The following is a 17722-nucleotide window of genomic DNA, read 5'->3' on the forward strand; positions in this document are numbered from 1 at the left end:
TGAAGCGCCTTGAGGCACCACTATCAATAAGCCAATTTCCTGGCAAGTCCGGGGGAGCAATAGTAGATAGAGCTGCTGGTAGATAATATTCATCTTGCTTATTGTTAACAGTGTTAGATTCATACCTAGAAATTCTTGCCTTCTTGAATGGTTGTCCTCTTCCTTGATTTCCGGCACTTCTTTTACCTCTACCATTTGACCTGCCATTCCTTTGATTTCCTTGAGAGGGATTTCGATCATTGTCCCGGTGTGAGTCCCTTTTATCAGAGCACTCCCTTGCATAGTGACCAGTTTTATTGCAATTGTAACATCATCCTTTTCTTCCACCCTTTGGTCCAGCCTTTCCTTTGAATTTAGCCCCAGAATTGTTTCTTCTTTTACTATGAGAAGAAATGGCAGAGGGATGACCTTTAAGTATGGGCATTTCTTGCTCTTCCATCCTTGTTTCTTCTTGAATGCATATGGCCATTAATTCCTCAAATCCAGGAATTACATTATCGTTGAAAAGAGTAGTCATGAATATATACCATTCAGATGGTAGTCCTCCAAGAGTTGTGAGTGTCATTTCCCTGTCAGGAATTACTTCCCCAATAGATAGGAGATCGTTCTTAATCTCGGTGATTCTTAAGAAATATGCTTGCATACTCTCATCTTTGCCCTTCTTAATTTCCTTCAGCTTATTTCTAAGAAACAAGACTTAAATTGCATCATTAACTTTAAATAAACTCACCAGTCTATCATAGATTTCCTTGGAGGTGTTCAGCTCGGAAACATAGGCCACCAAGCGCTTGTCGATAGAGTCCCAAATGATCTTCCTTGCTTTGACCTCTCCCTTGGTCCATTTGTTCCTAGCAGCAGCGGATGCATTTGATGGAGGCTCAACAATCCCGCCTCTCACATGGTCCAACACTTCCTGCTCTTCTAATATTAGATCGAGAGACATCTTCCATCCGTGATAGTCAGAGTTCTCACGGAGTTTGTCTTCAGCAGGGAAGTGTGTTGAGGACCCCATGATTTCTTTAAGATAGCCTTGCCAACCTTCTCATCGGTGATTGCTCTTGCTCTTTCTCTTGCTTGGGCTTTGTCTTCACCTCAGCTTTGGTACCATGTTAAATTATGGTATGTTCTATGCTTAGAGCAGTTTACTTATTTTTCTTCTTATTAGCCACAAATTAGCAATCACATATACATTAAGTAAAGTGCAGATAGAACATTAAATGATCAACAGAAAACAAGCCAAGACAAGAGACACAAGATGTGGCAGCTAGCCAGGGACAAACCCCAATGCGGGGAAACCCCTTGATCAAACCTTCTTTTAATTCAATAGTTCAGCAGAGAGAAATAGTACAAAATCTGAATTCTGTAATTTTATATCAGCCGCAGCAGACCCTAGATCAGCAAAGTCAAACTTGTTCAAACTAGTTGAAATTGACCTCTAAAATACTTGGTCAATTTCTAGTCAACTTGTCTTCGAACAGCCTAAAGAAACAGTCCTTGAACAGCCCCAAAGTACGTCAATTTGCAGATTTTTGAAGTCAACTTGCAGCCCTAAACTAGGGCAGTCAATACCGGTCAAACTAGAAGTCTGATCACCTCGATTTTTGAGCCAAAAATTGTGGCATGCCTAGGAGAGGCAACCACACCCAATCTGCACTTCAGGAAGGTCACCACTTGGTCAACGCTGGTCAAAGAGATGACCTACTGCCCTAGGACATCTTCCTTCCAACCACACGTGTGAGAGAGAGAGGCTCCTTTTATGCGTAGGAGAGAGAGAAAGAGAAGATGAGTGAATTGAATTGTTCAAATGAGGAGAATGCTCCTTGTATTTATATGCAAACATTGAGGTTGAATAGACATGACTATTGGGCTTCTGAGCCTACATAAGTTTGTTGGCCGACCTTGAAAATTTGTCCATAATCAAAATAAATTCATATCTCCATAAATACTTATCGGAATCGGATGATCTTTAAATCAATCCTACACCTCTTGATGAGAGGAATCTACGAAAAATATCAGAAGCCATAAATAAGGTGATCCACATGGAGTTTGGCCCTAGTTGCCAATTTTAACACATCTCCATGAAATCAATCTCTACCCATCCATCGCTAATCCCAATACTGAGCAGCAACAGGAAAAATTTGCCTCACCATACAATGAAGGCCTCAACGATTCCCCATGTGCCAACCCCAAATTGAGTTAGATCGCCCCCTACCCTAATCCTGCTAATCATGAAATGGAGCAACCTGTCAGCCAACTGAATCCCTGGATTCCATAACCAGATTTCTTGCGCCATAGTCCTGGCGACTATTGGAATCCACCTGTCTCTCGTCTTCGCTCCCTACATGTAATCAATATATAGACTCCACGTATCATGAATCAATTTGGTGCATGCAAAACTACCTTGTGCCTGCCATACCACAATGTGAGCTTTGCTATCCTATCTCCCAAAAGCGCACCCCGATACTACTTGGAGTCTAAACATCTACCTATAGACGAGATCTACCATCCACTGCACCTCATGCTTGTATAACGCCTCGGACTGTCTTGCCGAAAGTGCATCATGCAACTCCCTCGCAATCACCTCCCCAAGTGTGAGCCTAGGGGAGGAAGATATGTTACCTCGGCAACAAACCACGCCATCCCTAAGCTTGCATCAATCAACTCGTACACCCACCATATGTCTCAACTGGAGAGTCTCCCTCCAGCCCATGACACAGTGTGTCTCATCCAACTTTCTAGGATCAACCTCCCATGTCCTGCTACCTGTACTGAGACCATCAAGGGGCAGCAACCAAACGCTTTGCAACTGTAAGCAACACAGGGGAGTGATGGGTGGGTAGGTCCCCAAGGGTATGATCAAGAGTCTGCAGGGATACTAAAGAGTAATCTTATGGACGTTCCTCTCTCCCCCTCGGATCTGCTGATAACCCAATCAAAGACCTGTCTCCACTGCACATGGCATCCCCAGATGCTCAACAGCATCCTCATTGATCCTGGGTGAGCTGCACCCAATGGTACACCTAATGTCCCTATCCATAAGTCTCCTTGGAGGCAACACCCCAAAAGCCTGTTGTGTCGCACCATATGCCATTGCATACCACCAAGTATCCCCATACTCCTTGGCATTCCACTGTATACAGCAACCTGTCCCTGTACACCATTGGATTACCCTGCCTATTGATGTATCACCCTGTACCGTCGAGTGTCCCATATGCCCCAATGTATCTAACACCCCACTATCAAACCCAATGTGGTGTGAGTCTCTACCCCTACTCCATGGTGAAAATCCAACGCGGCACACCGCCATGCACCTCTGTGCTCACCTATAAACCACTGCTCAACGTTGTATGCTCCTACACGCCACTGGATGCCATGGTTTAAAGATGAAATAGAACACGTCAGCCGAACCCTATGAGTATCGCCACCTCCACTATCGCATCACCATACCCTCTGATGCATAGGCCTTGCCTCCAAATCCTCCCTAAGATACATGAGAGGTGAATCCCCCTATGTACCAATGGCGATGCCACCACTGTGTTGCTCCTCCGTGAACATTGTGCCCCACAAAACTGGGGAGAATCCTCGGCCCCATATAAGGCACTGTCTAGTAGCCTTCCAATACCACCTCCTTGGACAAACTCCTGCCAAAGTATGCTAATCATCCTGTGATCCCATGTATAACCATCCTACAAAACAACCCAAGAAGTTTGATAAACTGGCTGGCCACTGGGGTTGACCAAAACTCCCCTAGCGAATACATGTGCTTAACTGTTGGGTCAACTCTACCACCAATGTCATAGTCAACTGGCATATTTGGTAAATGATAGATAGTCCCACCTAGATCCCAATGTCAGTATGGACTTCTGGTATCCCCAATGTCCGAAAGCTTCTACTGAAATTCACCCTAGTTGACTACCATCTCCATAATCCTAGCCCACTCCACCAAGTACCACAACAAAATCTCTTGCCATCCAGTCCCAAGAGAGGGATCAAATGCATGAACTCTCCTACACAAAACAAGCCCTCCATCCTACGAATGTTGCACCCTGCGCAGCTCGTGTCGCCTCATCTCACCATCCTAGTCAAAACATAAAATCTGTCGAGGGGACTCTGCCTCTCCCTCTCCAACGTGCAGAGGCAACCTACTAGTGCTACAAGCCCCATCTATTTATGTCTATAGAGGGATGTTCCAACACTCTAATGTGTACTCTAGTTGCACCATTAGGGAATTCAATCATTCCCCAACGCAAGTCAATTTGGCCACTAACTCGGCACAAACCACTCTCATGCTCTCCAGCTCCTCGTTTTGTTGTAGAATGGCCTCTAGTACTATCATCAAGCCTGGTGATGATGCAACTAATGGAATGGCTCCAAACCGATAATGCACACTACCCAGAAAATTTGCTACAAGTTGCCAAGTGGAAGTGGATGTTCTAACCAAAATATTGCCTGAAATTTTCTGAAATTGTAGCCAAAGGGCTCCTCTCCTAAAGCCTAGAAATACCCAAAAAAGTTTTGGCTCAATTCCAAGCCAAAATTGAACCCAAAAAATGATGCAAACTCCCCAACTAACCAACAATATGCCTTGCTATAAGAATGGAGGATTTCGGCCTGAATACTACCAGAAAAATTATGCAAAATTAACTGGAATCTCCTCTCAATAAACACGCAAAAACCCAAAAAGGGTTTGGGTTGAATCCAAAGTGCCCTGGTGACCCCAAGAAATGTGTATGGCTCTAACTGGCTGGCTAAGGAAGCTAGAAGAAGAATTGATGAAATATGCCACCAAAACATTGTTGGAAGGTTCACCATTAATATCCCCTACAAAAAGTTGCTCCAATCCTCTGTATTTCCCCTTATCCAACTCCAGGAAGCCACTGCTCACAAGACGACACAGAAGGAAGCCAGAGACCCCTGTGCATACCCTGGAAAATACAAATTCAGCCACCCCAAATAACAATACTTCCAACCTGCAAACCTCCAAGGAAATTCTCGTCCTTCTTGAGGGAGAATCTTTGCAAATTCTCTTGCAAAAATTCTACTATATATTGGCCCTCAACACTACGAAATCTCTCCTTCGTCCCTGAGGAACTCACACCAGCTGAAGAATCATTGCAAAACGGCTCCACAAATCACCTAGAATCAGCTCTAAAATTCTCTCCTAGGGTGACACTCGAAGTTCACCAAAGAAGAGGTGGAATTCCCGCTTGGAAATTCCTTGTGCTAAGCAGCACTAGTTGACTTGGCTAAGCAGCTCAAGCAAACTCTAATTCTGAAATCAAATGGCCAAAAAGATGTCCAAAATGAGGCTTTCCTCTATTTATAAGTGTTGCACCCCTTTCCTCCTTGTGGACCCCACTAATTCAAACCCTTTCTTGCCTCCTTCTCCCTTGGTTCGATTTCCTTAAAGGGTTCGAATTCCCTTTTTGGGTGGCCCCCACATCCACTACAAAATTAATTTTTCTTTCCTCTAATATTTGTGGCCTCCTTTTTCCAAAAATTAAGTGAGTCTCCTCAACCCACTTTTCCTAATTTTATTTGCCGAAATATTTATCCATTACCCAAATTACAAAATTGAGGTTTTTACTTAGAAAATTATTTATTGGGGACATGACAACATATAGGAACCATGTTCGTTAAATTGGTGTTAGAGTTGTTCAACCCTCTAGCTGCTCAACCGCTGCATAGAGTCAGTTTGATTCGGCCTTTGGCCATCAACTTTCCGTCAACTTTGTTGTCGTTGTGATCGAAGCGTTTCGCTACACAATTTTGGAGATTCTCCATTTCGCCTCAGGCCTTTGGCCATTAAAAAAAAAGAGATATTGTATATTTAAAATATATATATATATATATCAAATTCTGTTTTAAATAAAATTATATATATTAAGCTATACATATAGAAAATGGAAAAAATAAATAAAAAATAAATAAATATATATATATATATATATATATATATATATATATATATATATAATCAGAAAAACAACACAACCACCAAAACTTGTTGTCATCTAGTCAACACCATCCAATCCATCCGTTGTTGCATTCACACCACCGCCACTAGCCACTCGACAACACTATACAACCCATCTTACGCAGCACCAAAACTGTGACCATGAATTTTCCCATACAAAGAATGTTTTCGTGGGAAGAAATATAAGGTTGCATTAATCGAAAAGAACGGCACAACTGTATACAGCTCAGTTAAAAATAAAAAAAAAGTAGTCGCACATTTCATTGTGCCATCGATAGCCACCCACCCAGGGTCCGTGCGGTTCATAGCATACATGAAATTCATTATACATTGAACACGGAGCAGTTAACGAGAGAAATTGCACTTCCACACTACCATTGTGTAAGGATCGATGACATACTCCTTGCCAATCATGGCCAATAATTCTATCACCTTTTCATCACTCGGAAATAATCCCTTTCTGTGTTGAGAGATAACACAGGCATAAGAATCGTTGGCCATCAAAATCATTGGAAGCAGAGACTGAAGTTTGTTGCAGAGAAGGGTACCCATCACATAAGTGTCATCAAAATCAATTCTGGAACGCAGTCATCAAAGGTCGTGTCTTTACATAAAATAACCTCAATAATCTAATGCCCTTATGCCCTTCTGAGAGCCAACATTACAAAGGAGTGATAAAATATCTTATATTGAACAAAACCAATAAAAGGAAGGATTATTTAATTGTGGTTTTTTTTACAAGTTGTTTATACAAAGTATAAATTATTAAAAGGTGAATTAGAAATAAAAGGGTATTTTATAAAAAAGTACTTTAATGAAGTATATATATATATCTTCTCAAGCATTTAATATTCCACATAAACAAAGGAGTAATAATATTAAACTTTTAAAGGAAGGAATACTTAAAAAAAAAAAATGGGGAGGTTAATATCAAATACCAAAGTATGAAAGTTTATTATTATAAAAAAAGGTTTGATACTTTTATTAAGAAAAAAAAGAAGAGAATGTTACTTTTAAACCCTAAGCTCATCCTGAAACTATGCCTCAATACTATTTAGAATTAAGAGCACTCTTGCAAGAAAAGATATTACTATTTCTATCACTCTACCTAAGGTAACAATTATATAAGCCCAAAATTTGCTAACCAATTGGTGATTCCCAAGTCAAATATAATCGAAAAATTAGATCTCTAGAATGAAAAACAATATGACATAGTCGACTTACAAGTAAACATTGGCGAGTATACATTTATATCACAATTCTCTGTTTAATCCATGTGGAGCGATCGAGATGACATAATTTTGGGTTCAACCTAGATGGAATCACTAGGATCGTAAATTTTAAATACGAAGAAAAATTTCTGACATTTTCCTACGAGAAAAAAAAAAAAATTGCTACAGGAAGTTTCACTGAAACCAAATTCTGTAACACCAAAAGACATAAAAGTGTTGAAGAATGTATTGGTCTTCATAATTGTACTTGAGTCATAGTGTAATATATTTGTTAAGAGAATTTTTTATTATTATTAAATTGACTTATTAAAGCATAGATTTCATGCTTGGGTCAATGGTTCGTAGGTCATAGCACACAATGTGTGCTTTAGAATTTTTCTTATTGAGTCAAAGTCGAAAGAAAGAAAGAAAAAATTGTGTCAAAGGATCTCCTCCATCAAGTCAGCTCCTTCTCATACAATGACAGCCACTTATCCTTCAGGTCGCCCTCTAAACGATTGACAAAAGGTGAACAAGTTGGCCTCAAAATCAGTTGACAAGTCGGCTTCTACAATCTGCGCATGCCGGCCCAAAAAGCACAATGACAAACCACTACTAATAGCAAGGTCAACTTTGTATCAAGTATCTATGGAAAGAAGGAAACTAACCCATTCAAAGATCTATGGTCATTATACAAAAATGAAGAAACCAGATTGAAGGCAAAGAACGAAGTTCGATCAAGTGAGCAAACTCAAGCATATGTAGCTATGGCAAGGAAGAAAAGGCAGTACTTTGTATCAAGTATCTATGGAAAGAAGGAAACTAACCCATTCAAAGATCTATGGTCATTATACAAAAATGAAGAAACCAGATTGAAGGCAAAGAACGAAGTTCGATCAAGTGAGCAAACTCAAGCATATGTAGCTATGGCAAGGAAGAAAAGGCAGTCTAGAAAAGGATTTCAAAAGAAAATCAACATGTCTATGATTCAATGCTATGAACGTAATGAATATGGGCATTTAAAAGCAATTGTCCTAAACTCAAGAAGGACAACAAAAAAAGAAAGGAAAGAAATGAAGCACATGACATCGAGGAAGTAGAATAACCAGAAAAGAAGTCGAAGAAGTCAGAAGTGAAAGACCTTTACTATGACTGAGATAACTTCATATACTTAGTTCTTTTCAGTTTGTAAAAGATAGTAGTCATTGTGGAAAGCATCACAAGTATGATAGGATGCACTGATTAAGATGGCATCGTAAGCAGTCATCACGATAGAAAGGAAGTAACTCATGACATCATCATTAGAAGCATAGAAGGATAATCGAAGTAACAGTTTATATGGTCCAAGCAAGTCATCTAGCAAGATAGAAAGAAAAGAATTTGTCACACCTCATCATCATTAAAAGAAGCATTTGCAGAACAAGGATCATCAAGATCCTCCATTGGAATCTTTGTTAGAAGATTCACCTCTACTTAGAAGAAGCAAGTGATAGTCTACATTCCACCTTGTGTGGGATCCAGGAAGGATGATGGTATAATGACAAGGATGTGCAGCATGTCAAGTTGGTTGAAGTATATTCATCTTCAAGCAAGGAAAGGAAGTTGCTAAAGGAAATCTAGATGACCACATGAAGGAATAGGTATGTATAGATTTGATAATAGATAGATAAAGGCATGTCATGACATAGTTGCAGATAGAATGGTTAGAATGTTCTACCGCATGAGCATGATGAAAGAAAAAGGAACTTTTCCTTTTGTATGATACATGAAGGTATGAATACAATGTACCTTGAACTCTTCTACATATTGATAAGATGATATAACCTCATGAAAAATATGAGGTGGCTGACAACTACGGTTCCTATGATAGAGGAACTATGTATAGAAGATCTTGAGGAAGCAATATGTGAAGAAAGGTGAAAGAAGAGTTCGTGAAAGATGTATCTATAGTCACGTAAGATAAGGTAAGTGATCAACATCCGATAACAAGATGTATTATCTATGACATCTCCATGGAGAAGGTATGAAGACCCTAATATGCATGTTGGAGATGGAGAACCTTGTGAATGTATGTCTTGACGATGGATACATACAGTATGCAAAAGGATGTTGATGTTGCAAGAAGCAGATGTCATGACAAAGGGCCATCATAAAGAGGTAATATTGATTTGATGTTCATTTTTATTTTTGAAAGAAAGCATCTGGTTAGGTTGTAACAGGGCTGCTGAAAGAAGGTTGTAGAAGTTTATCTACAACTAATATTGGATGCAAGATCCTGAAAGAAACATGACCTAGAAAAGGTAGCAGTATGAAAGTCAACCAAATGATGACTAAGAACATCACTTCCTAATAAAAAGAAGGCTAACGTGACTATTGGTTCAACACTATGTTTCGTTGAAGGGAAGTGATGAAGAAGATGGTCGACGCCCTATGAAGAAGTTCTAGAAGAAGATAGCTCCATGATGAGGAAGTTGAAGTTCATTCATGACATGATGCAAAAAGAAGGAGCTCTACAAGCAGTTGATAGTACCATGATCTCCACTGAAGAGCAGATAGTTGTTAGTAACAAGTCCCTAGTTACGAGGGAACTTGGGTATATTCCTTTTATAGGAATGAGTAGATCCTCCCTAGTTGATAGGGAGAGATAGACACATCATTCTTGTCTTCATGCTATGAAGAAAGAATAGAGGATTGGGTAAGTATCTAAATTCTGATACTCTTTGAGGATGAAGTAGGGAATCCAATAGATAAGAGTAGTCGAAGAGGAAATTCCATGAGGATGTTTAAATCCAAGATGGGAATGGTCCTAGAAGGACATACTTTGTGAACATCCGAATGGGGTATGTGCCTTGAGAGACAATGATGAAGGTGTCTATAAATCATTTGTCTCCCCAACATTGTCCTCTAATCTTGTGGACAGATAGAGTCATTAATCAAGGCCTTGCTATGTGACAATGTCATTTGATATGATGAGATGCACTGATATAAGTTGATAAGATAGCTTATGAGATGGCTTACCAATCCGACTCTTCTTATGAGAATTCGTCAGTATGAGAATTTCCATGTACCTCGTACGTATTATGAATACCTCCCTAGTTAAGAGGGAGTGTTGAAATATGTAACTAGGTTTGGTCTTCATAATGTCTTATATAATCATGATTTTATGTATTTGATGTAAAAAGAAAAAGAAAATTTATTATTATTATTTTTGTAGCATGGGTTTCATGCTTAAGGTCATTTTATTTATAGGTCAAGCACCCATTGAGTGCTTCTAGGGCTTTGTCATAAAGTCAAAGAGTCAAGAAAGTCATTGTAATATGTAAAGACCCTATTGGGCATCATGTCTCAAGTCAAAAGGAGTCAAAGTCACGTCTAAAGACCCTCCAGGATCAAGTCGGCCTATTTAGGGCTTTCCTATAAGCCTATATATAAGAGGCACTCGGCCTGATTTGTGACACATCCACTACATTCGATCAAGCAAAGAAAGAAGTTCGATCTCAAGGAAAAAGAAGTCAAAAGGAGCAAGCGAAAGTCAAAGAAGAGAATCTTAATTTTTTAACATTGTCTTTGGGTCTCCATCTCCCACGTGTGAGAAGAACCGGGGCATCACGGCAATCAGCCTAGGAGGATGAAGTTTGGTATCAACAAGATCAAGTTTACACGCTAAGAACCTAAGGAAATGAGACTAAGCCAAGCGAAGGAGAGAAGGTCCCTATTTCTACCCTAAACCACTCATGAGTGCGAAAATCAACTGCTACAAGAAGGCCGAAAATTGCAGACCTATAATAGAAGCTGAAAATCTTAAGTGTTGAAGCAGTTTGACTGGAGTTGACTTTGTGGAAGAGAAGCTCATCAAAGGAGAGGTTGACTTGGTCTTGGAGGGGTCTTTGTCAAGGATCTTAGGTATTGGAATTCGTCATTTGAAGATTTTATAAGAAGAGAAGAATTCTTGTGGGTTTTCATCTCAAGAGGAGAGGTTTTGGCCCTAGCTAGCAGCCTATATTTTGTGTCCTCTTGTTCTTTTGATCTTCATAGTTTGGTAGTTGTTTGATGATAAGAACACTATAATAATCAAGTAAAGAAGAAGCTAACTACAAAGTACATCAAGTTAAGTAAAAGAACATCACAAGCAGTTATCAAAGTAAGAGAAATCACCCTAATCTAGCTACCCTTGATTTCTCCACATTTCCTTCATGCATGGTTTCACAAACCAAAGCCAAAATCAATAAGAAACTTTGAAACCTAAGTTACACAAAACGTGGAAACATCTGGAAGTTTCTGAAATGGGGATTGTTTGTTAGGCCCCTATACTACTAGTGTAACCCCTTATTGTTATTAGTACAACCCCCTTATTATATTGTTGTACCCATGCAGTCTCCATATTGTTATTCTTGTGCCCCATAAAAGCCCACTATTGTTATTATTGTGCCCTTACATTATTATTGTTTTGTCGGCTCTGATTATATTATGACCCCTTACACTCCTATATATAGAAATGAGGTCTTTTCATTTGTATCATCGAAGAATTGTTCATTTATGTAATGTAAAGGAGGTTGCCCCCTAGAAGAGGCTGAGTTCTAAGGCGTTGATCTATCTTTTCTATCTTTTTGAGAGCTGGTTTCATAACATTTGGTATCAGAGCTTTGGATTCTAGGGTTTCGCTGCTCCAAATAGGTCATCGTGGCATTTTCACTACAAACTTTTTTTTTGCGACGTTTCAGAAGCTAAAAAAAAACCATTTGAGACGAAATCGCACTAAACCTCGGGTCCAAATTTCATATCTTTTCGCACTATATTTGCGGAGATATGATCTGAGGAAGTTGGTCTTTTTGCAGACTCCTAAATTACATTCCAAATAGGTGACCTGGGAAAAATCGTCATAACTTTCTCTTTGAGCATCAGATTGAAATTTCGTAAGAAAGTACAAAAAGAGGACGGACTGTAGTTTCTTGTATATATTTTTCAGAGCCAAAGGTCGAAACAGTGACACGTGGCACTTCATACAAGTTCGCTCTTTTGGAAAGGTCTATAATCAGATCACTGTGGGAGATTTGGCATAACGCTTCCTTGGAGAATCCAATTTGGATCAGACTGGTGGCATTGGAAAGAGGACACAAAGGGCTACTGTAGGTCGCAATTTCAGAACTTAAAGATCCGAAAGTACAGAGTTACAGTCGTTTCAAGATCGAGCTCCTAAAATCAAGAAAAAGCAAGATGAGGAAGTTTGATGGCAAAGATCCGGTAAATTGGATACTTCAGATGGAGCAATATTTTGATCTATATGGTGTACCACTGTTACAAAAGGTATGTATTGCATCTTCATATTTAGAACCAGATCAATTTTTATGGTATAAAGGGCTTTGTTCTCGTAAACTTGTTACGTGGTCAATTTTCATGGAGGAAATGATAGCACATTATGAGGATACAAAGAGCAACACCTTCTTTAGAGCAACACCACAAAAAATTGGAAAGAGTAAAAGGGCTTTGTTACATAGTGGAAAGTAAAATTATGGCAACAAGGAAGTCTACCCCACACAACTATAAAGATGGAAGTGTTGTTTCTTCTAGCCTTCCACAACCTACAAGGGTTACACCACAACAATTGGAAGAAAAAAGAGAAAAAGGGCTTTGTTACAATTGTGATAGCAAATGCACTAAAGGTCATAAGTGTGGTGAGAAGAAATTATTTTACATAGAGTATGAAGAGGAGGAATAAAATGATCAAGAAACATCAAAAGAAGAGGATATATGCTAGGACCCAACCCCAGAGAAAGAAGAAATGAATCAGACCATATCTTGTAAAGCATTGGCAAGAATTACCACTCTTCAAACTCTCAAGATAGAAGGACATATCAAGAAGAAAAAGGTGCAAGACGTGAAAGATCACATTGAAAAAGAAGAAATGAATCCAACCATATCTTGTAATTCATTGGTCGAAATTACCACTCCTCAAACTATCAAGATAGAAGGGCATATCAAGAAAAAAAATGTTCAAGAAGTGAAAGATCACATCGAGCATCAAAAAATGAATCCGACCATATCTTGTAAAGGATTGGAAGAAATTACCACTCCTCAAAATCTAAAGATAGGAGGACATATCAAGAAGAAAAAGGTTCAAGCATTGAAAGATCACATCGAGCATCAACAACAAGTTCTCCAACTTTTAAAAGATAACGCCACTTGGGTGCGAAATCAAATGAAACAACAGGTAGATCAACATCGTAGTGAAAAATGTTTTGATGTAGGTGATTGGGTATTTTTACTGCTACATCTCAAGCAAGCTATTTATGAGAAGGAAATTTTGGCAATACTATATGCACTTAAGAAATGGCGACCTTACCGAATGGGAAAAGACTTCAAGGTAAAAATGGATCATGATAGTCATAAATACTTTTTAGAACAACTATTATCTTTAGAAGAACAAAAAAAAAGGGTCACAAATATGTTGAGTTATGACTTTGACATCATCTATAGAAAAGGGAAGCAAAATTTTGTTGCAAATGCACTCTCAAGAAAGGATGAGGATGTGGAAGCATTGTTTTGTGCTATTCTATTATCCAACCAGATTGGATAAACAAAGCAAGGGATGAATGAATGAAGGACGAAGAAGTATGGCCACTCATTCAAAAGTTGCAGAAGATCCCAATTCAAACAATATTTCCAGAACTTGAAAAGGAAGGAAAAATCATATTGGAACCTAGAGCAGTCACAGAAACAAGAACCCGACAGCTACGAAATCGATCAATTTCAGAGTATCTCATCAAGTGGAAGAACTTACCCACTGAATATTCCACATGGGAGGACAATAATTTTATACAGAAGCATCAAGAACTACTCAAGCGTTGAGGACAACACTTTTTGAAAGAGAGGGGCATGTTAGGCCCCTATACTACTAGTGTAACCCCTTATTGTTATTAGTACAACCCCCTTATTATATTGTTGTACCCATGCAGTCTCCATATTGTTACTATTCTGCCCCATAGAAGCCCACTATTGTTATTATTGTGCCCTTACATTATTATTGTTATTTCGGCTCTGATTATATTATGACCCCTTAGACTCCTATATATAGAAAGGAGGCCTTTTCATTTGTATCATCGAAGAATTATTCATTTATGTAATGTAAAAGAGGTTGCCCCCTCGAAGAGACTGAATTCTAAGGCGTTGATCTATCTTTTCTATCTTTTTGTGAGCTGGTTTCATAACATTGTTGGAAAGGTGACACCCCAAAATGGAAATGTTGGGAAAAAGGTTATATATATAACATGATTCTTGAGGGACACGTGTCTGATTCGTGTAATGAGCATGTCTGAACATGTGGGATTCGCTAGGCCCACAAATCTGATTCACCCGGCAGCATGTCACGATTTCGTGACACGTGTTCCTCTCGAAAAGTGTGTTGCAACTACTTAAAAGCCAAATTTGGGCCGCTTTCTCTTCATCGTTGTCTCTCTCTCTTGCTCTAGGTGTGTGGGAGCGAGTAGCAACAGGTTTAGGAGTGTTTTGGAGGTGATTCAAGCAACTGGTAAGTGCATTTTGCTTCCATTTTTTTTCCAGTTTTGCTACAACAGTTTGTCTATCCATTTTGTTTATATGCTAGTATTTTTTTCTTTATTTTTTTACAGCACTCATGGCTCAATCAAGGGCAGCAAGGAAGGGGCAAAAGAAGGGGAAGAAGTCGACATTGGTAATGCCCCCCCATTCCAGTTTCATCAGGGTCTGGCAGTGCTCCCTCTGTTGGAAGAGAGACTGCAACAACAACGTCAAATGTTGAGGGAAAAATAAATTTAAATAGACAGCAGGCTCAAGAAAGTAAATATCTCTTGTGGAAGTATGTCACAAGAGATCAAGGGCCAGGCAGCAAGTTAAAGAAAGGAGGCAATGTTCTTTGGACATGCAGTGATTGCAACAGTGAATTCAAGAGCACTTATTTTCGTGTGAAAGTGTATTTATTGGGCTTACCAATTTGTGGAATTGGAGCATGTGCAAATGTGTCTGTCGCTGAGAGGAAAGAAATGGAAAAAGTGGCCAATGCTGGTGTGGCAAGGGTGCCTGCATCATCTAGAAAAAACAAAAATGAGGATCCCCTTCCATTCTTGAGGAAAAGCAGCAGCAAATTTCCATTTGAGATTTTTGGTGGGGGTGTGGGTCAAGCAACAAAAAGAAAGGCAGTTGCACTTGGTCCAATGGGCAAGATATTTCAGCAAGAGAGATGGGAAGAGCTTGATATCACCATTGCCTTCTTTTTCTATCTAAACTTCATATCATTTAATGTTGAATGATAACCTTTATTTATTGAGATGTGTCGAGCTCTAACTCAAGGGGCTCCATCAAGGTATGTGCCTCCTGGGTCAGAGAGACTTAGAACCACATTGTTGACTAAAGCAAAAAAAGAAGTGGATAGAATGCTTGAGCCTATTAAATCAACATGGCCAACATCTGGGGTTAGTATTGTTTCTGATGGATGGACAGATCCAACGCACCACCCACTCATCAACTTCATGGTGTCTTCCTTGAATGGACCTGTTTTCCTGAAATCAATGGATGCACTTGGAAAATACAAGAATGCACAATATATGGGTGATTTGTTCAATAAAGTTATTGAAAATGTAGGTGTTGATTCTTGTGTGAAAATCATTACAAACAATGCACATGTTTGCAAGGTTGCTGGCATGGTTGTGGAAGCTAAATATCCACAAGTATTTTGGACACCTTGCATTGTCCATTCCTTGAATTTATCACTTAAAACTATTGCTTATGATGATTTATGAGATACCTACTACCTTGTAGTTAGTTTTCATTTGCTATTTCTATTTGCCAATGGCATTGCTAGTCAGGAGTCCTCAGGACTCAATACGTATGTAACACATTTTGATTTTGATGACTTAATGAGAAAACAGCAGTTTCTTGTCTTCCTCATATTGAATCATTGATGAATCTGTCACGATTGTAGCTACTATCATCATGAGAATTTGTGTAATGTGAAATCATTGAAATATCTATATCTATATTTATATATAATGTGTCCTATGTGTCCTGTTCTGTGGGGTCTACGTGCCCCGTGTCGGACACTCAAATTTGCATGTCCTGCGTATCTCGTGTCCCTGTGTCTGGTGACATTTATATAATCTTTTTTACAAATAAGTTAATAACACATTGTCTTGGAAAAAAAAGAATGACATACAAATGGCATTTTAGAAGGAAAACCCAGTCCATAATAACTCTGATAGAATTTTTTTTAACAAAATAAGTTAATAACACATTGTCTTGGAAGAAAAAAAGAATGACATACAAATGGCATTTTAGAAGGAAAACGCAGTGGACAATAACTCTGATAGATGATTACATGATGCAAAATCCAAAATTATTCCTTTAGACTATATAGATGAGGCTATACATCCAAGATTCCAAAACCAGCCTTTATACATGAGGCTATACATCCAAAATTATCCTTTATATGTGGTGTTATGAAAATGGAATAAAACATGCGCTAAAGACAAGTACAATTACATATCCTAATAATCTGCATCCTTATCCTCGTTACCAAAAATAGAACAATGTGCTTGTTCAGCAAAACAAGAGCATGGATTTATTAGAGATAAATTAGTTTGTGAAGTGATTATTGATAAATTTTAATGGTATATTAAAAAAAAATTGGCAATAGAAGGGCTCCACGCCCTTTTTGGATGCTTGAGTGAACCCACACAAGCAAAAACAATAACATAAACAGGGCATATTTGGACCGAAACATTGCCGGAGGTCATGGAAATGGCGCAAGATTTGGGACGACACGCCACTGAAATGTTTCAGTGGCATTTCCAAATCAACAAATCGCACACAGGCGTTTTGGCCATGTTTCAGCATTTAGGGCCATTTCTAGCACACATAGGAAACGTTTTGGCCATGTTTCAGCATTTAGGGCCATTTAGCTTGAGCATAGAGCATGGATCATATTTGGACCGAAACATTGTCATGGAAATTTCTGAAATGTTTCAGTGGCATTTCCAAATCAACAAATCGCACACAGGCGTTTTGGCCATGTTTCAGCATTTAGGGCCATTTCTAGCTTGGGGGACGTCTCCTGCAACATAGTTTGAAACTTCTTCAATTGCTCCTTGGAAGTGTTTCTAGGCCATTCCTGTTTCTAGCAGCGTCCTAGAAACATTGTCTGGATGTTTCTTTTCAAAATATGCCACAAATCACATGTCCTTTTATAGTGCAAAAATTAAAACAAAAAAAAAAAGCATAACATAAAGGCCCCAAAGTGAGTGGGCCCTATTTGTGACATGTTTGTGCATAAGTTAACACTGAAACAGAAAAATCCTAAAATTTCCAGAAAAACATGAAAGTGTTCTGAATTATTTTTTTTATTTTCCAAAATGTTTTTCAAAATACTTTAATATGTTAAATTCTGGTTTTCTTAAAATTTTGGAGTCTTGTTTCCCAAACCAAAACCATTTCCTTGTTTTGGCTGACTTTGTTTACAGCATAGCTTAATCTTATCTGAATTGATAAATAAGCAATTCTTATCTTC

The 17722-nt window shown here is 38.8% G+C and overlaps 1 protein-coding gene across 3 annotated transcripts in view; it reads right to left on the reverse strand.

Annotated features, from left to right (window-relative positions):
* LOC149197887 (uncharacterized) overlaps positions 1-17722 on the reverse strand; it is a 408075-nt gene that overhangs the window by 228860 nt on the left and 161493 nt on the right. The window lies entirely within an intron of this gene.

The sequence above is a fragment of the Pinus tabuliformis genome, chromosome 2_2 (genome assembly GCF_031772625.1).
Source record: "Pinus tabuliformis cultivar Carrire ecotype Pingquan chromosome 2_2, CPIR1, whole genome shotgun sequence".
NCBI lineage: Eukaryota > Viridiplantae > Streptophyta > Pinopsida > Pinales > Pinaceae > Pinus > Pinus tabuliformis.